The sequence below is a fragment of the Meles meles genome, chromosome 19, assembly GCF_922984935.1.
Source record: "Meles meles chromosome 19, mMelMel3.1 paternal haplotype, whole genome shotgun sequence".
Taxonomy (NCBI): Eukaryota; Metazoa; Chordata; class Mammalia; order Carnivora; family Mustelidae; genus Meles; species Meles meles.
The window spans coordinates 56280808-56306099 of record NC_060084.1 but is presented as its reverse complement, the minus strand read 5'-3'; the positions used below and the strand labels follow the sequence as shown (position 1 = coordinate 56306099).

The 25292-nt window shown below is 45.9% G+C and overlaps 1 pseudogene; it reads left to right on the top strand.

Moving 5' to 3' along the window:
- Nucleotides 1-4580: 4580 nt before the first annotated feature.
- LOC123931226 lies at nucleotides 4581-14604 on the top strand (annotated as a pseudogene).
- The last annotated feature ends 10688 nt before the right edge of the window (nucleotides 14605-25292 follow it).

Below are 25292 nucleotides of genomic sequence, written 5' to 3'. Positions count from 1 at the left end.
ATACCAATGACTAATATACACATGAAAAAATGTTCATCATCATTAGCCATCAGGGAGATTCAAATCAAAACCACATTGAGATACCACCCTACACCAGTTAGAATGGCAAAAATCCACAAGGTAAGAAACAACAAATGTTGGAGAAGTTGTGGAGAACGGGGAACCCTCCTACACTGTTGGTGGGAAGGGAAACTTGTATAGCCACTTTAGGAAACAGTGTAGAGGTTCCTCAAAAAATTAAAAATAGAGTTACCCTATGACCCAGCAATGGCACTACGAGTATTTACTCCAAAGATACAGATGTAGTGAAAAGAAGGACATATGTATCCCCAATGTTCATAGGAGCAATATCCACAATAGCCAAACTGTGGAAAGAGCCAAGATGCCCTTCAACAGATGAATGGATAAAGAAGATGTGGTCCATATATACAATGGAATGTTACTCAGCCAGCAGAAAGGATGAATACCCAACTTTTGCATCAACATGGACAGGACTGGAGACGACGCTGAGTGAAAAATGTCAAGCAGAGAGAGCCAATTATCATATGGTTTCACTTATTTGTGGAACATAAGGAATAATATGGAGGACATAGGAGAAGGAAAGAAAAAAGCGAAGGGAGGGAATCAGAGGGGGAAATGAACCATGAGAGACTATAGACTCTGAGAAACAAACTGAGGGTTTTGGGGGGCTGGCAGATGGGTGAGCCTGGTGATGGGTATTCAGGGGGGCACAGACTGCATGGAGCACTGGGTGTTATATGCAAACAACAATCATGGAACACTGCATCAAACACGAATGACATACTGTATGGTCACTAACATAACACAGTAAAATAAAATCCAGATCTCAGGAGTGTTGTATTCTGTTCTACACACCAGAACAAACTAGCCTGATGATTTTTTTAAGTGAACACTTGGTGTTCTATGCAACTGATAAATAGCTAAGCTCTTCATCTGAAATGAATGATGTACTACATGTTGGATGATTGAATTTGAATTTTCGAAAGGACATTTTATTAGTAAAAACAAGTTTTCAAAATAGACATTACACTTAAAAACTTATTTAATTATATGAAATTTGGAAAGGCCTGGGTGATATGGAAGACTTCGGAAGTCACTGCTAAGATTTCCTCTGGCAGATATGGTTGTCTTTCTTTATCTAGATATTTCTTAACATCTTCACACACCAAGGAAAGGACAAGACCTAACTGTTTGGAGGAAAAGCCATCTGGTGGTTGAGGATCTAACCCACAACTCCTCCCCAACTCTCCTGAAGGCACAGCCTGACATGGTGACTTGAGCGAGGGGACCGGAGTCCCAACAGGGCAGAAATGTCTCCTGGTCCCAGAACAAAGGAGTCTGTCCCTGCCGCTGTTCTCATGTTCACCCTCACTACCTGGATCAGTGTAAAATCCTTTCCCAATAATGAATTGCTTGGCGATGTTTTCCAGTATCTTCTGACACCTGTTTCTTTCTGCCTTTGGGTGAGCGTCTTATTTTATGAATGATATTTGCATTTTCCACGGAAGGAGATTCAGGAAGTTTTTGTGGCCCAGTTGCATATTGCATATTGTTCATTGCATATTGTTCAATTGAGGTGAAATTCACAAATAACATTAATCATGTTGAAATATATGATAAAATGTAGAATTTTAAAACCTAATGTACCCTGGATTTCTGCATTTTACTATGAAGTATCAAGATACAGGTTTTATTTTTAAATGTGTGTCCACTGCTATTTAAATGGTATTTCCTCATCTGCAGAAAATGCTCATCTACTTACCTCTTAGGCTGTTGGCAGACAACATAATCAGGTCTTTCTTTCTAACTCGCTACCTGTGACCTTGGTCTTCCTCATTCTGCTCTCAAGTGCCTGAAATTTCCTTTTCTGGTCTAGATATTCCACCTTCTGGAAAAATTCCTCAATATTCTGTTCTAGCTTCCTGTTTAACTTTTCAGTTGTATCTTTTTTTTAAAGATTTTATTTATTTATTTGACAGACATAAATCACAAGTAGACAGAGGCAGGCAGAGAGAGGTGAAAGCAGGCTCCATGCTAAGCAGGGAGCCCAATGTGGGCCTCGATCCCAGGACCCTGGGATCATGACCTGAGCCGAAGGCAGAGGCTTTAACTCACTGAGCCACCCAGGTGCCCCACCATTAAGATTTCTAATTCATTTCTACAACTGGGTCTTGTCTCAAAAAGTCAAGGTCCTGGGGCGCCTGGGTGGCTCAGTGGGTTAAGCCGCTGCCTTCGGCTCAGGTCATGATCTCGGGGTCCTGGGATCGAGTTCCGCAGCAGGCTCTCTGCTCGGCAGGAAGCCTGCTTCTTCTCTCTCTCTCTCTCTCTCTGCCTGCCTCTCTGCCTACTTGTGATCTCTGTCTGTCAAATAAATAAATAAAATATTTTTTTAAAAAAGAGTCAAGGTCCTCCTTTTTCTCTCAGACATTTCAACACTGCCTTCATTTAAGATAAGTCTGTGTCTTCCTAGCATTGTACTTTCATGCACACAGTGAGAGCATTCTTAATGAGCATTACGGTTGTGTTTTGTAGCACTCTTTCTTGTTTTTAGGATTCCTTCTTGTGGTGACCCTTGTTGGAAGGCTGAATTTCCACTCACCTGATTTTCTGGACAGGTTCCTCCGATAGCTGCACTACAACTTAGGCATGGCGAGGTGGGCACGCCCACAGCAGTTTCTGCCCTTGGCATCCACTTCCCCTTTGTGAGTGTAAGATTCCAGTGCTAGGAGAGGAAGCCCCCTCTGGGTGTTAAGGGATTCAACCCTGAATCCCTTCTTGCCACTTCCTGATGGTGCACGGGAGAAAAATGAGGCACAAACAAGTCAGCTGCAAGAGAAAGGGAGCAGGGGACAACAATAGAAAAAACTGTTGCTCCGAAACACTCTTCAGTCCCGCTTTTTAGATATATACAGTAATCAACAGAAGAGCCGAAGAAGGCCAAACACTAGTCATATGCCTTGTAGATAAACAAGAAGGAAGGCAGAATATGTCTGGTCAAGCAGTAAAAAGTTTATAGTTGACCAAGCACATTCAAAGGACTTATCTAACTAGCCACAGGTGCCCTGAAAGGTGGGGGGGAGATAGCGGAAAAATTAAACAAGTGGTGTTCTGCCGTGAGCAGGCTGGGCATCCCCAGCTGCTCGGCTTCAAGGCCATATATCATCCTCTCCCCCAGAGGCCCGTTGACAGTATGTGTTTTTCTTGAGGTTATATCTAAACATGCTTGGTAACTGGTAAAATTTCTCATGGGTTATATTTTAATTAATACATTGTTCTGAGGGACAGTTACACCTTCTTGTTTCTCGAGAGGTTGCGGCCCAACCTTCTCCAGGAGTCCTGAGCCCTCCCCGCTGAAAGGACCCTGGGGAACCCCTCTGTGTCCACACAGGTGGAAAGATCATCCCTACCAGCCCTCCAAGGTCCCAGACAGCAGCAGGGACTCAGCTTAGTTCTCTGCCCCTTGCTGGGGTTCCACCTGCTTCTGAAGAAGTTCATTTCCCATTTACCTGCATGTCTCTGTGTCTGCATATTTCAGACATGCTGTGAGTGGCAGTCCGGTATTCAGAGCAGACAAGGTCTCTGGCGGGCACACGGACCAGCCACCTGGATGCAGAGTCTGGACCCAGGACCCCATCACTGCAATGGGACCCCAGCCCATGCTCATCTTACCTGGTCTGGAAACTCACAGCTCCCCATCCCTCCCATGACCCCGACACCCAATCACCACACTCACTGGGGGGGGTGCAGTTCAGGACGACATCAGCAGATGGGAACTGAGGAGCAGAGCAAGGACATGCCGCCCAAGGTCAGGCTGGCAGTGGACGGTCCAAGAATAGCTCAGAGAAGATCCGCTTTCCTGCAAAATCAGAGCTCTAGCCCAAATACACGTCCCCTGATGCTCCCACACATGACCGCGGGGTGGGGAGGTCACCTCTGCCCCCAGGAACAAGGGCACCAAGGAGCCAGGATGGATGGTCTGGGATGTTCCCAGCAAGGCCGGAGGTGGACAGTGTCAGAGCAAAACAGAGAAGTCCTTAGAGGCTATGACAGAAAGAGAGCCCAACTCCAGGGCCATAAGCAGGGTAGTGTTCCTTCCCTATGTGCCCATATTTCTCCTCTGGGCTCATTGTCACCACGACCTTGACCTGAGCCATTCAGAGATGTCACATGAATGTCTGTGCTGACATGAGCACCCCAGCACAACCGAAAACCACGTCCCCTACAGGAGATCTGGGTCTGGGGACCCTTCCATGGTGAGAAACCAGGGGTGTGCTGGGGAAAAGGAGACCCCATGGAGAGGCATTGGGAGGGAAGGACCTGCCCTGGTCTCCTCACCCAGATGAGGCACTTTAGGACCCTCAGGGTCAACGCGCTGCACCATCATGGACACCAGAGCAGGACTCAAGGGAGGGGCTGTTCCCCTTCCTGTGGACTGCTGACGTGACAACCCTGTGACAGGCAGGACTGGTATCCCCATGGTCACACCCTGTGTGTCTGTCCTTTCCACGGTCACAGTGGGGTCACCGTCCTCACAGCTAGAACCAGAGAGAGGAGACGCCATGACCCCCACCCTTATGGCCCTGCTCTGTCTCCTGAGATCTGAGGAGGGGAAAGGACACCCTAGTCTGGGAGGGACCCCCCCTATAGGCAGGCCCTGGTCTGTTAGAGACCCCAGGCTCAGGAGGCTGAAGAGGAGGAGGGATTTTGCTAGGATTTAGGGAAAACCTTTCACAGGGACTCTCTTCCAGGGCTGAGTGTGGGTTCCAGGACCAAAGAGCAGACAGGTGAGTATGACCCCAAGGGCCCCAGTCACACCTCCTCACTGGGGACAGGGGTCACCCACCAGGCAGCAGGGGATGGAGAACAGCAGCTCTGGGCTGACCGAGGGGAATGTCTGGGTGTTTGGGGCTGAGCTGGGACCTGGGAAGGTCTGTGTCCCAGCCTCTGTTTCCTTTCAGGGACCCTCCCCAAACCCACAATCTGGATTGAGCCAGGCTTTGCAATCCCCTGGTGGACTCCTGTGACCGTCTGGTGTCAGGGGGGCCTGGAGGCCCAGAAGTACCGCCTGCATAAAGAGGGAAAGATAGAGACCTGGGACAGACAGAAGCCACTGGAGCCTGGGGACAAGGCCAAGTTCTTCATCAGATACATGAGAGCTATACATACAGGAAGATCTAGCTGTAACTATCTCAGTCCCACTGGCTGGTCAGCGTTCAGTGACCCCCTGATGCTGGTGATGACAGGTGTGAGCCCACTCAGAGTCCCAGCCTCAGGCCCTGCCCTGAGGAAGGGGGTGGGCTCTCAGGTGTCTCCCTCTCACAGCCCAGCTTGGGGATAATGTGGGTGTCTGAGCACCATTTCATATTCCCCATCCTCCTCTCCTAGGATCCCAGGGCAAACCCAGCCTCTCAGCCCTGCCCAGTTGAGTCATGACCTCAGGAGGGAACGTGACCCTCCAAGGTGGCTCATAGTTAGGATTTGACAGGTTTGTCCTGAGGAAGGAAGGAGAGCGCCAGCATTCCTGGACCCTGGTCTCCCAGAGAGACCCCCGTGGGGGGACCCAGCCCTGTTCCCTGTGGGCCCCGTGACCCCCACCTCAGGTGAATGTTCAGATGCTACGGCTATTACAGCATCACCCCCCCAAGTGTGGTCAGACCCCAGTGACCCCCTGGAGCTGCTGGTCTCAGGTGAGGAGCCCAGCCCTATCCCCTCTGTGTTCCTGTGGCCAACGTGACCCTGTCTGGAAGACCCCCAATATAGGATGTGAATGAGGGGCTACAGGGAGGCTCATTCATGGGGGCATCCACCCCTCAGAGGAATGAGGACCACACTGTTCTCCCACACCTGCCCCTCCCCACACACCCACCACGCAAAGTTCTAGGTGCCTGCAGAAGGGTTTTCGGGGCCCTAGGGCAGATACACCAGGAAGCTCTGAGCCTAGAGAGGGTCTCTGTGGGAAGCTCCAGCCCTCCACCCTCCTCTTGTCTCTTTCCCTGGACCCTCTGGGTGCTCCACACTCCATTCCCAGGTCCCACTCCACAGCTGTTACGTCACTGGGACCTCGTTCCTCAGAAAGAGTACAGACCATCCTGGGGAGTCTGAGAGCCTCCCAAAGGATCAAAGACCCCCTGCATACTCAGAAGCAACCTTGTGTCCCAGGGTCTAAGAGTCCAGCAGAGATGCAGGGGGGAAAGCTCCAGGGGCACTGAGGCTGGTACATGAGGGATGGGGTGGTCATGGAGGAGGGAGAGGCTAGGGAAAGAGCAGCCTGGCTGAAGTGAGGAGCATGTCACCCTCCCTGTCCTGGGTTGACAATGTACCTGGTGGGGTCCATGAGGGGTGGGGTCTCAGTGCTCCCTGAGATGGTGATTTGGGGTGGGTCCCTTTCCATCGGGGCCTTGGTTTCTCCGTTTGTGATAGGGGAGAATCCTGGCTCAGATCTCAAGGACATGTCTTTTCAGACCTTCAAGAGATGCTGCCTTAGGTTTGCTGAATGGAAAGGTGAATGGTGAGGGCTGTAGGCTGCAGGAACAGGCATTTTCTGGTGTGTGATCATTATGGAGATCAGAGGTGATGAGTGCACAGACCCCACCACGGGTCTACATACATTAGGCACCCAGTTAACTGACATTATGGTCCATTCATGGTATCCTTTTTTTTTTAATTTCTTTTCAACGTAACAGAATTCATTGTTTTTGCACCACACCCAGTGCTCCATGCAATGCGTGCCCTCCATAATATCCAACACCTTGTTCCCCAACCTCCCACTCCCCGCCCCTCCAAAACCCTCAGTTTGTTTCTCAGAGTCCACAGTCTCTCATGGTTCATCTCCCCTTCCAGTTTCCCTCAAATCCCTCTCCTCTCCATCTCCCCATGTCCTCCATGTTATTTGTTATGCTCCACAAATAATTGAGACCATATGATAATGGACTCTCTCTGCTTGACTTATTTCGCTCAGCATAATCTCTTCCAGTCCCGTCCATGTTGCTACAAAAGTTGGGTATTCATCCTTTCTGATGGAGGCATAATACTCCATTGTGTATATGGACCACATCTTCCTTATCCATTCATCCGTTGAAGGGCATCTTGGTTCTTTCCACAGTTTGGTGACCGTGGCCAAAAAACAAAAACCTAGGACCCTGGGGAATTCTACCAAAATTTCAAAGAAGAAATAACACCTATTCTCCTGAAGCTGTTTCAAAAAATTGAAGCAGAAGGAAACCTTCCAGACTCTTTTTATGAAGCCAGCATTACCCTGATCCCCAAACCAGGCAAAGACCACACCAAAAAGAAGAATTTCAGACCAATATCACTGATGAATATGGATACTAAGATTCTCAACGAGATCCTAGCAAACAGGATCCAACAGCACATTAAAAAGATTATCCACCATGACCAGGTGGGATTCATCCCTGGGTTACAAGGATGGTTCAACATCCACAAATCAATCACTGTAATAGAACAAATCAATAAGAGAAGAGAGAAGAACCACATGGTCCTCTCAATTGATGCAGAAAAAGCATTTGACAAAATCCAGCATCTGTTCCTGACTAAAATGCTTCAAAGTATATGGATAGAGGGAACATTCCTCAACTTCATAAAAATCTATCTATGAAAAACCCACAGCAAATATCATCCTCAATGGGAAAAAGCTCACAACCTTCCCGTTAAGATCAGGAACACGACAAGGATGCCCACTCTCACCACTCTTGTTCAACACAGTTCTAGAAGTCCACTCTTGTTCAACACAGTTTTAGAAGTCCTAGCAGCAGAAATCAGACAACAAAGAGACATAAACAACAAAGAGAAATAAAATGTATCCAAGTTGGCAATGAAGAAGTCAAACTCTCTCTCTTCACAGATGACATGATTCTTTATATGGAAAACCCCAAAGACTCCACCCCCAAACTACTAGAACTCATACAGCAATTCAGTAACGTGGCAGGATACAAAGTCAATGTACAGAAATCAGTGGCTTCTTATACACTAACAATGAAAATACAGAAAGGGAAATTAGAGAATCGATTCCATTTACTATAGCACCAAGAACCATAAGATACCTAGGAATAAACCTAACCAAAGAGGTAAAGGACCTGTACTCAAGGAACTACAGAACACTCATGAAAGAAATTGAAGAAGACACAAAAAGATAGAAGACTGCTCCATGCTTTTGGATTGGAAGAATAAACATTGTTAAAATGTCTATACTGCCTAGAGCAATCTATACTTTTAATGCCATTCCGATCAAAATTCCACCGGTATTTTTCAAAGAGCTGGAGCCAATAATCCTAAAATTTGTATGGAATCAGAAAAGACCCCGAATTGCTAAGGAAATGTTGAAAAACAAAAACAAAACTGGCGGCATCACGTTACCCGATTTCAAGCTTTACTACAAAGCTGTGATCACCAAGACAGCGTGGTACTGGCATAAAAACAGACACATAGACCAGTGGAACAGAGTGGAGAGCCCAGATATGGACCCTCAACTCTATGGTGAAATAATCTTCGACAAAACAGGAAAACATATTCAATGGAAAAAAGACAGTCTCTTCAATAAATGGTGCTGGGAAAACTGGACAGCGATATGTAGAAGAATGAAACTCGACCATTCTCTTACACCGTACACAAAGATAAACTCGAAATGGATAAAAGACCTCAATGTGAGACAGGAATCTATCAGAATCCTAGAGGAGAACATAGGCAGTAACCTCTTCGATATCAGCCACGGCAACTTCTTTCAATATATGTCTCCAAAGGCCAAGGAAACAAAAGCAAAAATGAACTTTTGGGACTTCATCAAGATCCAAAGCTTCTGCACAGCAAAGGAAACAGTCAACAAAACAAAGAGGCAACCCACGGAATGGGAGAAGATATTTGCAAATGACAGTACAGACAAAAGGTTGATATCCAGGATCTATAAAGAACTTCTCAAACTCAACACACACAAAACAGATGATCATATCAAAAAATGGGCAGAAGATATGAACAGATACTTCTCCAATGAAGACATACAAATGGCTATCAGACACATGAAAAAATGTTCATCATCACTAGCCATCAGGCAGATTCAAATTAAAACCACATTGAGATACCACCTGACACCAGTTAGAATGGCCAAAATTAGCAAGACAGGAAACAAAGTGTGTTGGAGAGGATGTGGAGGAAGGGGAACCCTCTTCCACTGTTGGTGGGAATGCAAGTTAGTGCAGCCACTTTGGAGAACAGTGTGGAGATTCCTGAAGAAATTAAGAATAGAGCTTCCCTATGACCCTGCAATTGCACTGCTGGGTATTTACCCCAAAGATACAGATGTAGTGAAAAGAAGGGCCATCTGTACCCCAATGTTTATTGCAGCAATGGCTACGGTCGCCAAACTGTGGAAAGAACCAAGATGCCCTTCAATGGATGAATGGATAAGGAAGATGTGGTCCATATACACGATGGAGTATTATGCCTCCATCAGAAAGGATGAATACCCAACTTTTGTAGCAACATGGACGGGACTGGAAGAGATTATGCTGAGCGAAATAAGTCAAGCAGAGAGAGTCAAGTATCATATGGTCTCACTTATTTGTGGAGCATAACAAATAACATGGAGGACATGGGGAGATGGAGAGGAGAGGGAGTTGAGGGAAACTGGAAGGGGAGATGAACCATGAGAGACTATGGACTCTGAAAAACAGCCGGAGGGTTTTGAAGGGGCAGGGGGTTGGGAGGATGAGGAACCGGGTGGTGGGTAATAGGGAGGGCACGTACTGCATGGAGCACTGGGTGTGATGCCAAAACAATGAACACTATTATGCTGTAAATAAACAAAAAAAAAAAAAGAAGAAGTCAAACACTCTCTCTTCTCAGATGACATGATACTTTATATGGGAAACCCAAAAGACTCCACCCCCAAACTACTAGAACTCATACAGTAATCCGGTAATGTGGCAGGATACAAAGTCAGTGTACAGAAATTAGTGGTTTTCTTATACACTAACAATGAAAATACAGAAAGGGAAATTAGAGAATCAATTCCATTTACTATAGCACCAAGAACCATAAGATACCTGGGAATAAACCTAACCAAAGAGGTAAAAGATCTGTACTCCAGGAACTACAGAACACTCATGAAAGAAATTGAAGAAGACACAAAAAGATGGAAGACCATTCCATGCTCTTGGAACGGAAGACCAAACATTGTTAAAATGTCTATACTGCCTAGGGCAATCTACACTTTTAATGCCATTCCGATCAAAATTCCACAGGTATTTTTCAGAGCTGGAGCAAATAATCCGAAAATTTGCATGGTATCCCTTGTTTCCAAGGTCACAAGTACCAGAGAAGCTGGATCCCAGTGCCTGTGATCTTCTTCCTGCCGCTCTTCCTCCTTCTCCTCTTCCTCCTTGTCCGACACCAGCACCAGAAAAAGTGCTGCAGGTCAGGTAAGTAGAATATGGGAGCTCTGGTCTACCTGAGACGTGAGACCCAACTCTGAGGATACAAAGTGCCTTCTTAGAGCACTGCCAAAATATGGCACCAAAACAGAAAGAATTGGTTGGTTTTGAAAATCCTCCAGATGAAACAATAAAAAATTTCTAGGAAGCTCTTTCCATCACAGCCTTCTTGGGACACACAGGAATCGCCACACATATGAGGGCAGGTAGCAGCGGGTGTACCCAACACCCAAGGAGCCATGTCAGTGACACGGGATGGGTTTCAAGGGAGAGGACGTCATCACCCTGCAGACAGTGGGGAGTGGGCATATTGGTGAGGACTGCAGGAGGATGGGTGGGAGATGAGTTGTTTTGAGCAGATATGTAAAAATATTGGGGATCAAGGAGGCGAGTTACTCAAGGTTTTCAGGGATTTATCAATGTGCAAAAGCAGTTGGCCAGAATAAACTCTGAGCTGTTCTACCGGAATTAGAAATGCCAGTGGGACCTCGTTAAAATGCATACATATACATCAATGGACATGGGATAATGATAGGTGTACATGTCTGTTGTTGTGTCTATGTGTATACGTACGAACGCACAGGTCCCAGCTCCATCCACCAATAAAACCTAGACATGGTGACGGCACACTGATCATCCAGATCTCGGTTTTTTAATACAGCCCTCTATTAAAAGGAATTCCGATTCATCCGAGAAATTCTTATACCAGATTGGGACAGGGGAACTAATGGAAGATGTTGGAGCATCCGAATGGGTCAGAAAGTGCCAAAATTTGCCAAGAGTGATGGAGGCAAGTCAGAATAACACAGAAGCCAGCTGGAAGGAATCCCCTGTGGAAAAATCTAGAATAATATGAGCATCCAAGCGTGGCATTACAATGCATCGAAGAAAGCAGAAATCCATGAGTTTGTGGAGTAAATTAGTTAATGCCTGGTGGGAAAGGGGATGCATTAGAGTAGAATGCCAACAGATCAGAAGGAGCAACGCAGAGATTGGAGACTGTTAAGAGTTAGCTGCCATGATGGTGGGCCACGCGGGTGAGGTTCATCGGTGGTCCTAACAACAGCCATACTGTATTCAAGGACAGTCATGGCATTGGAGGAAAACTCAAATATCTGTCTCCAAACACCAATCAGATTCTAAGGGAGGACGGAGGACTTCACCACAGGAAACCAGGCAGACACATATTTCACCAGACAGTTGAAGGGCACAGCACCAGGAGTAGGACAGGGGGATATCCTGGGCTCCAGATATTGTTGGAGGTGATCATGGCCATACCGACACCCTTTCCCGGGTATTCATAAGTAGACACTGGGTAGAGCCAGAAAGAAAATAAAAGACACTGTTTGGCAGTTGGTAAGGCTAGAACCGGGAGTGTGGTTTTAGTCCATGTGTTGCATCAGTGAAGATCTCCTGATCGGGGGTCCTGGGGTCGTGCAGACGAGGGTTCATATTTGTGCGAGGTGCACAAGACAGGGTGCATTATATCAGAAAAACACCCACCTACCTACCTATTATCTGTACCTCCATCCATCCATATGTCTGTCTATGTGCATGCCTATAGATGCATGAGTAAGGGACCTACCCTTTCTTTCTCCTCTCTCCTGCAGCCCCCATGACCATTATCTCCAAATCCACCTCCATCTCTCTCTCTCTGTGGTAAAATACTACCAAAGCAGAAACATAGTTCAAGCTGATGCAGGAATAAAAAATACAGTTTTTACATATTTTTGAGTAATAAAATAATAACTATAAAAATCCTTCAGAATGAAGGATTTAATAAGAACATAGACTATTAAAGACATTGTTTCAGTTTTGTTTTTTAAGAATATGTTGAACCCTCCATGCATGTTTTGTGTGTTGGAATTTAGTTGTTTTCCCTGAATTCCAGATCAAGGGAGGTGGGTGTTTAACCCTGTCAGGGCTCGGATCTTCTGAGATCCTAGCATGACCCTGGGTGGTGTCACTTGGAAGCTAATTTTCACTTTGTGCAGGTGCCTTGCGTCCTCAAGTTGAGACCAGAACCCTGCAGAAAAGGTAATTTCTCCCCCAAAGAACTCCCCCAACCTCTCACCTCTGCCTTCAGTGCCTTCACCAGTGCCTACGGCCCCTGTTTTTCCTCGCTCAGCTGCAGCTCTATGGCTCCAGTCCAGGACGAGAACCAGAGTAAGTGGGAAGGAGGGTCCTGGTGGGAGACCAGGAGGAGTCCTTGGGCCAGGTTCTGGGATTTGCATGAAAATTGCCACATCTCTGTGATCACAGGCACATCCTGCCCCGTGCTGGGCCACAGGCTCCCCATCTGAGGGTGGGATGGGCATGTGGGACTGCAGGGTTTCTGGAATCAGGGCATGAAATAGAACATTCTTGTTCTCCAGATGCTGAGGTGAGAGAGTCCCAGCCTGAGGAAGACATACAGATGGACAGTGAGGTGAGCCCCTGCTCCTGCCCAGGGCACCGAGCACAGCCTTGTTCATTAGCTACATCCATGGGCTGTTTCTCCACCTTCCTATTGTCCTATCCCTCAGCTCAGCAACATCTGACCTCACCCTTCTTCTTCAGAGATGATACATGCCGGCTGCTGGGACATCATGTCTCAGTGGGGTTTTCTGATACCACATGGGCCCCTCCTTCTTGGTCCCCTTATTTAGGTCCTTTGAACTGTTGGTTGTCCGTGTCTCATAATGGCAATGCTGCCAGGGACAGTTGTACAGTTTGTGCACTGCACAATAGGGATAATGGGATTTAAGACACTACTAGTGACTTCTGAGCACTGTGCCTTTTCTTATTCACACAAAGGCACCCTGTTGAATGGTCTGTCCATGAACAGAGATCCTCAACCTGGCTTTTTCTCCATTTACCCTCTTCCCTCTGGTTGTGTGGACTTAGATGCAATGGAACTACACAATAATGTGCCGTGGGTGTAAATATCATCATTCTTCTCCTAGTCCCATAGGAAGCTCACCCAACCATCATGTTGACCTCACTATGAGACAACTCCCTATTTGATATTGTCATATTTATTTAATCCCAGGTACACCTGGACCATCTCCAAGCTCATAATTGCACAATTATTTCCAGCCTCAGATATCCAAGCTCCTGTGAGCCATCTCTGCTTGTCAGCCCAGCCGGCATTTCAATGTCCCATGTGCCAAGTCTCCAATCTCCCCAGAAGAGTTGTCTCACCCTTGATGTTCAGTACTTCCCCAAGTCCGTCTAGAGACACTTTGTTCATCACAGCTGGGAGGGGTTGCCAATGGCCTCTAGGGGCCAGGGGTGCTGCCGCACATCCCACAATGTTAGGACAGCCCCCCCACCCAGAGCATAGATGGACTGGCCAGCTGTGCTAACACTCAGGGTGGAGGAGCTGTTGCAACGGAAGCAGGCTCTCCCCTGGCCTCTCCCCTGCACTTACCCCCTCCCACAAATCAGGGTGACTCCCAGCCCCACAGCTATGAATTCCTCAAGGGCAAGGTGCTGATCTGTCCTCTTCTTGGCCGCCTGGCAAGTGCCCTGTCTCTATCTGTCCGTCTGTCTATGAGCATATGGATACAGACTGAAGTAGTTGAACCAAATCCTAAAGACTGAGTTTCCCCTCACCTTAGCTCATTTATTCATTCAGGGACATGACAGGGAGGTGACAAATCCTTATGAGGAATCTATGTTTGGCAAGGTTCTGTCTTAGACTGGGTGATAAAAACAGGAGCAAAACCATGTCCAAGCCGGGGATCCACGTGATCCAATTTAGGTCTTAAAATCAACCTTGGCTTCTGGGTGGATTCATAAGTGAAGAGGGTCAAGGGGTAGGACATCCGCCCTCCTTGTCTCCCCCAAACAGAGCCCTGACAGTGAGTCCACCATGGGGTGACTGTGTCCCAGGGGGAACCACTCAGCCCTCAAGGGGGAGCGGCCTCTCCTCCTTCCCCATGTTGGATGGACTGCTGGACACAACGGACAGTAAGGGGGCAGGACGGTCAGGTGCGTCCTTGCTGCTCCCGGACCCCTGTTTCCCCACCCATCACACACCTGACTCCCATTCTCCCGCCCTCCAGGCCATGGCATCTGAAGAGCCCCAGGCTGTGACGCACGCCCAGATAACAGCTTGAATCTCGGAAAGGAGACAAGTGCACCCCCTTCCTCCTAGTCAATGGAGTCTCCAGTGGAGCGCAGTGAGTGTGTTGCTCTGCCCATGCACTAGCCCGGGAAGGACCCAGACCCCACCCAGACTCCCGGGATGGGGACTGTAGAGACACCAGGAGGCTGTGGCCCTGTCCCCCACCCTGTGGACACTCAGCTAACACCCCGGGCCTGGGGACCTCTCATAAGCAAGCAGGATATCCTGGAGCTTTCAAAATCACTTAATTCTGCTATAGATAAAGATAAATACCAGCTCCATATCTTCAGACATAAAGCAAAACCCTTCTAAAAACCCGCGGCAAGAGAAACAAACCACGAATGAAGATAAGACTTTTTTTTTTTTTTGTCTTGATGAAGTCCCAAAAGTTCATTTTTGCTTTTGTTTCCTTTGACTTTGGAGACATATCTTGAAAGAAGTTGCTGTGGCTCATGAAAAAATGCTCATCATCACTAGCCATCAGGAAGATTCAAATTAAAACCACATTGATATATTACCTTACACCAGTTAGAATGGCCAAAATTAGCAAGACAGGAAACAACGTGTGTTGGAGAGGATGTGGAGAAAGGGGAGCCCTCTTACACTGTTGGTGGGAATGCAAGTTGGTGCAGCCACTTTGGAGAACAGTGTGGAGATTCCTGAAGAAATTAAGAATAGAGCTTCCCTATGACCCTGCAATTGCACTGCTGGGTATTTACCCCAAAGATACAGATGTAGCAAAAAGAAGAGCCATCTGAGAGCTGGCATGATATATTCAGAGCACTAAACGAGAAAAACATGCAGCCAAGAATACTCTATCCAGCTAGGCTATCATTGAAAATAGAAGGAGAGATAAAAAGCTTCCAGGACAAACAAAAACTGAAAGAATTTGCAAACACCAAACCAGCTCTACAGGAAATATTGAAAGGGGTCCTCTAAGCAAAGAGAGAGCCTAAAAGTAGTAGATCAGAAAGGTACCAAGACAATATACAGTAATAGTCACCTTACAGGCTAATAATGGCACTAAATTCATATCTCTCAATAGTTACCCTGAATGTTAATGGGCTAAATGCCCCAATCAAAAGACACAGGGTATCAGAATGGATAAAAAAACAAAACCCATCAGTATGTTGCCTACAAGAAACTCATTTTAGACGCGAAGACACCTCCAGATTTAAAGTGAGGGAGTGGAAAACAATTTACCATGCTAATGGGCATCAGAAGAAAGCTGGGGTGGCAATCCTTATATCAGATCAATTAGATTTCAAGCCAAAGACTATAATAAGAGATGAGGAAGACACTATATCCTACCCAAAGGGTCTGTCCAACAAGAAGATCTAACCATTTTAAATATCTATGCCCCGAACGTGGGAGCAGCCAACTATATCAACCAATTAATAACAAAATCAAAGAAACACATCAATAATAATACAATAATAGTAGGGGACTTGAACACTCCCCTCACTGAAATGGACAGATCATCCAAGCCAAAGATCAACAAGGAAATAAAGGCCTTAAATGACACACTGGACCAGATGGACATCACAGATATATTCAGAACATTTCATCCCAAAGCAACAGAATACACATTCTTCTCTAGTGCACATGGAACCTTCTCCAGAATAGATCACATCCTGGGTCACAAATCAGGTCTCAACCGGTATCAAAAGATTAGGATTATTCCCTGCATATTTTCAGACCACAATGCTCTGAAGCTAGAACTCAATCACAAGAGGAAAGCTGGAAAGAACCCAAATACATGGAGACTAAACAGCATCCTTCTAAAGAATGAATGGGTTAACCAGGAAATTAAAGAAGAATTGAAAAAATTCATGGAAACAAATGATAATGAAAACACAACAGTTCAAAATCTGTGGGACACAGCAAAGGCAGTCCTGAGAGGAAAATATATAGCGGTACAAGCCTTTCTCAAGAAACAAGAAAGGTCTCAAGTACACAACCTAACCCTACGCGTAAAGGAGCTGGAGAAAGAACAAGAAAGAAACCCTAAACCCAGCAGGAGAAGAGAAATCATAAAGATCAGAGCAGAAATCAATGAAATAGAAACCAAAAAAACAATAGAAAAAATCAATGAAACTAGGAGCTGGTTCTTTGAAAGAATCAATAAGATTGATAAACCCCTGGCCAGACTCATCAAAAAGAAAAGAGAAAGGACCCAAATCAATAAAATCATGAATGAAAGAGGAGAGATCACAACTAACACCAAAGAAATATAGACAATTATAAGAACATACTATGAGCAACTCTACGCCAACAAATTGGACAATCTGGAAGAAATGGATGCATTCCTAGAGACATATAAACTACCACAACTGAACCAGGAAGAAATAGAAAACCTGAACAGGCCCATAACCAGTAAGGAGATTGAAACAGTCATCAAAAATCTCCAAACAAACAAAAGCCCAGGGCCAGACAGCTTCCCAGGGGAATTCTACCAAACATTTAAAGAAGAACTCATTCCTATTCTCCTGAAACTGTTCCAAAAAATAGAAATGGAAGGAAAACTTCCAAACTCATTTTATGAGGCCAGCATCACCTTGATCCCAAAACCAGACAAGGATCCCACCCAAAAAGAGAACTACAGACCAATATCTTTGATGAACACAGACGCAAAAATTCTCGCCAAAATACTAGCCAATAGGATTCAACAGTACATTAAAAGGATTATTCACCACGATCAAGTGGGATTTATTCCAGGGCTGCAGGGTTGGTTCAACATCCGCAAATCAATCAATGTGATAGAACACATTAATAAAGGAAAGAACAAGAACCATATGATACTCTCAATAGATGCTGAAAAAGCATTTGACAAAGTACAGCATCCCTTCCTGATCAAAACTCTTCAAAGTGTGGGGATAGAGGGCACATACCTCAATATATCAAAGCCATCTATGAAAAACCCACTGCAAATATCATTCTCAATGGAGAAAAACTGAAAGCTTTTCCGTTAAGGTCAGGAACACGGCAGGGATGTTCATTATCACCACTGCTATTCAACATAGTACTAGAAGTCCTAGCCTCAGCAATCAGACAACAAAAAGAAATTAAAGGCATCCAAATTGGCAAAGAAGAAGTCAAACTATCACTCTTTGCAGATGATATGATACTATATGTGGAAAACCCAAAAGACTCCACTCCAAAACTGCTAGAACTTGTACAGGAATTCAGTAAAGTGTCAGGATATAAAATCAATGCACAGAAATCAGTTGCATTTCTGTACACCAACAACAAGACTGAAGAAAGAGAAATTAAGGAGTCAATCCCATTTACAATTGTACCCAAAACTATAAGATACCTAGGAATAAACCTAATCAAAGAGACTAAGAATCTATACACAGAAAATTATAAAGTACTCATGAAAGAAATTGAGGAAGACACAAAAAAATGGAAAAATGTTCCATGCTCCTGGATTGGAAGAATAAATATTGTGAAAATGTCTACGCTACCTAAAGCAATCTACACATTTAATGCAATTCCTATCAAAATACCATCCATTTTTTTTAAAGAAATGGAACAAATAATCCTCAAATTTATATGGAACCAGAAAAGACCTCGAATAGCCAAAGGAATATTGAAAAAGAAAGCCAAAGTTGGTGGCATCACAATTCCGGACTTCAAGCTCTATTACAAAGCTGTCATCATCAAGACAGCATGGTACTGGCACAAAAATAGACACATAGATCAGTGGAACAGAATAGAGAGCCCAGAAATCGACCCTCAACTCTATGGTCAACTAATCTTCGACAAAGCAGGAAAGAATGTCCAATGGAAAAAAGACAGCCTCTTCAATAAATGGTGCTGGGAAAATTGGACAGCCACATGCAGAAAAATGAAATTGGACCACTTCCTTACACCACACACGAAAATAGACTCCAAATGGATGAAGGACCTCAATGTGAGAAAGGAATCCATCAAAATCCTTGAGGAGAATGCAGGCAGCAACCTCTTCGACCTCAGCCGTAGCAACATCTTCCTAGGAACAACGGCAAAGGCAAGGGAAGCAAGGGCAAAAATGAACTATTGGGATTTCATCAAGATCAAAAGCTTTTGCACAGCAAAGGAAACAGTTAACAAAACCAAAAGACAACTGACAGAATGGGAGAAGATATTTGCAAACGACATATCAGATAAAGGGCTAGTATCCAAAATCTATAAGGAACTTAGCAAACTCAACACCCAAAGAACAAACAATCCAATCAAGAAATGGGCAGAGGACATGAACAGACATTTCTGCAAAGAAGACATCCAGATGGCCAACAGACACATGAAAAAGTGCTCCACGTCACTCGGCATCAGGGAAATACAAATCAAACCACAATGAGATATCACCTCACACCAGTCAGAATGGCTAAAATTAACAAGTCAGGAAATGACAGATGCTGGAGAGGATGTGGAGAAAGGGGAACCCTCCTCCACTGTGGGTGGGAATGCAAGTTGGTGCAACCACTCTGGAAAACAGCATGGAGGTTCCTCAAAATGTTGAAAATAGAACTACCCTATGACCCAGCAATTGCACTACTGGGTATTTACCCTAAAGATACAAACATAGTGATCCGAAGGGGCACGTGTACCCGAATGTTTATAGCAGCAATGTCTACAATAGCCAAACTATGGAAAGAACCTAGATGTCCATCAACAGATGAATGGATAAAGAAGATGTGGTATATATACACAATGGAATACTATGCAACCATCAAAAGAAATGAAATCATGCCATTTGCGACGACGTGGATGGAACTAGAGCATATCATGCTTAGTGAAATAAGTCAATCGGAGAAAGACAACTATCATATGACCTCCCTGATATGAGGACATGGAGAAGCAACATGGGGGGTTAGGGGGATAGGAGAAGAATAAATGAAACAAGATGGGATTGGGAGGGAGACAAACCATAAATGACTCTTAATCTCACAAAACAAACTGGGGGTTGCTGGGGGGAGGTGGGATTGGGAGAGGGGAGGGGGCTATGGACATTGGGGAGGGTAAGTGCTATGGTGAGTGCTGTGAAGTTTGTAAACCTGGCGATTCACAGACCTTTACCCCTGGGGATAAAAATACATTATATGTTTATTAAAAAAAAAATTTGGAAGGGGAGGCAAACCATAAGAGACTATGGACTCTGAAAAACAACCTGAGGGTTTTGAAGGGTCAGGGGTGGGAGGTTGGGGGAACAGGTGGTGGGTAATGGGGAGGGCACGTTTTGCATGGAGCACTGGGTGTTGTGCAAAAAGAATGAATACTGTTACGCTGAAAAAATAAATAAAATGGAAAAAAGTAAAAAAAAAAAAAAAAGAAGAGCCATCTGTACCCCAATGTTTATAGCAGCAATGGCCACGGTCGCCAAACTGTGGAAAGAACCAAGATGCCCTTCAATGGATGAATGGATAAGGAAGATGTGGTCCATATACACGATGGAGTATTACGTCTCCATCAGAAAGGATGAATACCCAACTTTTGTAGCAACATGGACGGGACTGGAAGAGATTATGCTGAGTGAAATAAGTCAAGCAGAGAGAGTCAAGTATCATATGGTTTCACTTATTTGTGGAGCATAACAAAGAACATGGAGGACATGGGGAGATGGAGAGGAGAAGGGAGTTGAGGGAAAGTGGAATGGGAGATGAACCATGAGAGACTATGGACTCTGAAAAACAACCTGAGGATTTTGAAGGGGCGGGGTGTGGGAGGTTGGGAACCAGGTGGTGGGTCATAGGGAGGGCACGTATTTCAGGAGCACTGGGTGTGGTGCAAAAACAATGAATACTGTTACGCTGAAAATAAATTTTTTTAAAAAGTGAAAAAAAAAAAAAGAAGTTGCTGTGGCTGATATTGAAGAGGTTATTGCCTATGTTCTCCTCTAGGATTCTTATGGATTCCTGTCTCACGTTGAGGTCTTTTATCCATTTCGAGTTTATCTTTGTGTACGGTATAAGAGAATGGTCAAGTTTCATTCTTCTACATATAGCTGTCCAATTTTCCCAGCACCATTGATACTGTCTTTTTTCCACTGTATATTTTTTCCTGCTATGTCTAAGATTATTTGACCATAGAGTTGAGGGTCCATGTCTGGGCTCTCTACTCTGTTCCACTGGTCTATGTGTCTGTTTTTATTCCAGTACCATGCTGTCTTGGTGATCACAGCCAATGGTTTATCGATCTTATTGATTCTTTCAAAACACCAGCTTCCAGTTTCATTGACACGTTCTACTGTATCTCTAGTTTCTACCTCATTGATCTCTGCTCTAATCTTGATTATTTCCATTCTTATGTGTGGAGTTGGTTTAATTTGTTGTTGATTTTCCAGCTCTTTAAGGGGTAGAGACAGCTGGTGTACAGCAAAGGAAACAGTCAACAAAACAAAGAGGCAACCCACAGAATGGGAGAAGATATTTGCAAATAACAATACAGACAAAAGACTGATATCCAGGATCTATAAAGAACTTCTCAAACTCAACACACACAAAACAGATAATCATATCCAAAAATGGGCAGAAGATATGAACAGACACTTCTCCAGTGAAGACATACAATTGCACTACTGGGTATTGACCCCAAAGATACAGATGTAGTGAAAAGAAGGGCCATCTGTACCCAAATGTTTCTAGCAGCAATGGCTGTGGTCACCAAACTGTGAGAAGTCCCAAGATGCCCTTCAACGGACGAATGGATAAGGAAGATATAGTCCATATACATGATGGAGTATTATGCCTCCATCAGAAAGGATGAATACCCAACTTTTGTAGCAACATGGACGGGACTGGAAGAGATTATGCTGAGCGAAATAAGTCAAGCAGAGAGAGTCAAGTATCATATGGTTTCACTTATTTGTGGAGCATAACAAAGAACATGGAGGACATGGGGAGATGGAGAGGAGAAGGGAGTTGAGGGAAAGTGGAATGGGAGATGAACCATGAGAGACGATGGACTCTGAAAAACAACCTGAGGGTTTTGAAGGGGTGGGGGGTGGGAGGTTGGGAAACCAGGTGGTGGGTAATAGGGAAAGCACGTATTGCATGGAGCACTGGGTGTGGTGCAAAAACAATGAATACTATTACGCTGAAAATTTTTTTTTAAAATGCAAATCCCCTCCCCCAAAAAAGAAATAATTAAATAAATAAATTAAATTAAAAATTTTTTTAAAGACTTTTTCTTTTTTACTTAAATGACAATGCAAATATTCCACATCAACGCACAGTTTCACTTACATGGTCAAGTAAATGCTACAGGCCAAAGGGAAAATTATGAATGAAATAATTACAAAGAGAAGAGCACCTTAAAATCAATGGCCCAGGCAACATCTATACAAGCCAGAAAAAGAACAGCAAATTCGACCCAGCATAATCTCCTCCAGTCCCATCCACTGGGTGGAAATGATAATATATATTGGTCATGAAAAATAAAAGAGATACAAATCAGTTGTATGATCTTGCATTGCCTTAACAAGACACCATGGACTGGGGGGTTGGGGGAGCAGGGCTGAAGCCACAGAAATCTATTTCTTCACAGTTCTAGAGGCTGAAGCCCAAGCCCAAGGTGCCAACAGGGCTATTGTCCTCGGAGGGCTCTCCCTGTGGCTAAAGGACGCCTGCTCACATGGCCTTTCCTCCGTGTGGGTGTGTGAGGCAGAGAGAGATCTCTGCTGTCTCTTCGTATAGAGTGGCCACCCTCTTTAATCAGGGCACGACCCTATGATCTCATGATCATTCCTCTGTAGAGGCCCCATATCCAAACACGGCCAGCCCCGGAGTTAGGTCAGAAACACGCATTGAAGTGGGGGGCATAAACAGTCCACATCATTCCATCCCAACAGTGCCCCCCCCCCCCGCAAAATCTACACTGGTGCCAGCATCAACGATCAATCTAAAATCCAGAGTCGCATGTGAATTATCCTGTAAGTCAGACATGGGCGAGGTTTGGGGCACAATGTCTTCGAAGGCAGAATTCCTGTGCAGGTGTGGTGAGCCCGTCACCCAGACCAGTGACATGCCTGCCCCCAGAGGGAGCGATGGGAAAGAAGGAAGAGGGGACCACATTCAAAACTGAGTAAGGCAACTTGCACAGATCTGAAGGCTCTGGAATGAACAGAGCCTTGGCTCGACGCGCTGTCCGCCAGGCCCTCTGGGGCACCATCTCCATAGCTGGGGGTTGCAGGGCCCTTCCCTCTGTGAGGGCCCCACTCCCAAGGCCTCGAGCAGAGTCTGCCCAGGGGAAACCAAGCCAGTAGCCCAAACTCTGAAACCACGGGGCCGGCCTTGACATCTCTGAACTGAGTTTAGGGTCGTCCTTCCCTTTCCGTGAAAGACAGCACATAGCTGGCAGACAAAGAAGCCTACAGTCCCATCCTGCGGAATCTGAGAAGTCTGACAGCTTTCACTCCTCCCTCCCGTCTCATCCCCGTCCAACCCCCTGAGCTGCATTTCTGCTCCCACAGGTGCTCTCACCTTGGCTCTGCTTGCTCTCCCAAACCCTTTCCCTCATTTGTCCGAGAATCTTCCAGGTTTCCCTTCGGAGTCTGTAGCTGAACAATTCTTTCTCCAGAGTCCTCAGTCTCTCATGGTTCCTCTCCACTCTGGTGCCCCCCCCACCCTCTTCATTTTTCCTTCCTTCTCCTAATGTCCTCCCTTCTCTTCCTTATGTCCCACAAGCAAGTGACACCATATGATCATTGCTCTCTCTGCTTGGCTTATTTCACTCAGCATAATCCCCTCCAGCTCCATCCATGCTGACGCAACAGCTGGGTGGTCATCCTTTCTGATCAGAAACCAGCTGACGGATTGGGAGGGTTGGGATGGGTGAGCCCGGTGGTGGGTGTTCAGGAGGGCACGGATGGCAGGAAGCCCTGGGTGTTAGACGCAAACAATGAATCTTGGAACACTGCAGCACACCCTGAAAATGTACTGTGTGGTCACTAACATAACATAACAACAAACTCATTCCTCCATTCTCCTGGCTCCTGCGGAATTTCTCCATGAGCGCCCACACGGGAGCGCTCCAGGCACACATCAAGAGCCACGGCCAAGCCTGCCAAATTCCGAGGCTAGCTGGACCTGTACCCGCCGACCTCTGGACAGGGTCCAGCCACACTCTCTGCCCCTCCGTCACAAGGGTCCCTATTTCTCCCTGGTGCAATATCTCGTTCCTCATTGTGGCCGAGGCCCGGCGGGAGTGGACTTCGCGGTCCGCGTCTCTACCAGCAGCTGGGGCACACGTAGCATTTCCAAACTCCTCCAGCCTCCCCCGCCTCTTTTCTGTTTTGCGGCCAAGTCTGCAGTCCTCTGCTCCGGCTTCTGTGATGAACGTCACAGACCACAGAAGTCTCCACGAACATGCGACAGGGCTGGTGTCTGGCGGGGCCTCCCCACCCACCGCCAGGGTGCAGACAGCCCCGTCTTGCTGTGTGCCTTTCCCTGGTGTGAGCGGGTGGACAGAGAGACACACTCGGAGCTCCCTGGAGTCTCTCCTGAGGGCACTGCTCTAACCAAATCTGGACCACGCTACAACCTCATTCTGTCCTAATTGCTTCCTTAGACGTTCCGTTTCCTAATATAGCCAGGCTAGGGGCTGAGGCCTCAACTTACGACTCTGGGGAAAGAACATAAGCATCCAGTCCCATAACATCAATAAAGCAGCAAACATTTATCAGCAAGTATTCCCAGAGTGTGTCAAGTCCTAGCAACCCTCGATGAGAAATAGAGAAAAGACACCAAGAACCTACATCGATAATGAAATATGGGACATCACTACAAATCCCACAGGTTTTATGGTGTCACCCTAGATAAAAGAGGTAAACAGAGGCAAGCCCGAATTAGGAAAGATAGAGTGCATCTGGGAATAGCAGAGGACTTGTACTTTGGGACATGGAAACTCGCACATGATCTACGGGCGAGTCTGTTGAGGGTTTGGGGCTGACTGTGTCTGGGGAAGAGAACAAAGAGGAGGGAGTTCAGCCTAAGACCAAGCGGCCACTTCCTGGCTTGAGTCTGGGAGAAGCTCTCGGTGGATGCCCCTTGGTCCAGGGATGGGTTTCCTTTTTCTCTAAAACCAGGCATTTACAGGAAATCAGTGACTCTGATCTTGAGTATCATCAGCTACGGACACATGCATGAGACTCTGCATTGCGTGCCCTCCGGTCCCCTTCCAGACTGAGTCCTTTCAGAAGAGATGTAAGCGGACCTTACGAAGACCTTCATCCAATGTGGATAACATGGACCAGGACCACAGAAACAGATCTAAAACAAGCTCACGAATAGGTAGAAAACCTGAATCACCTTTTGAGCTCTTAAATAAAGTACCTCTGAAAATGAAACTCGTCCCACAAAACTAACTCCAGGTCCCACAAATCACACGGTTCATAGAACCAACACATTCCCAAACATTTTCATGGGCTCGCATGAACACCCAACAAGAATACTGAAAGAGAGGGACATTGCACTTCCCTCTCCCACATAGACTTAGATGTAAAATAACTTTTAAAAAGGGGGGGAATGGGGTGTCTGGGGGGCTCAGTCTGCTGAGGTCTGACTCTTGCTTTCAGCTCAGGTCATGACTTCGGGATCAAACATCCAGCCCCAAGTCCAGCTCAGGCTGGGCTAAGTGTGGAATCGGCTTAGGATTCTCTCTCTCTCCCTCTCTGTCTGCCCTTCCCCACCCCTTGTGCGCATTCTCTCTCTCTCCAAAAAAGGGAAAAAAATAAAAAA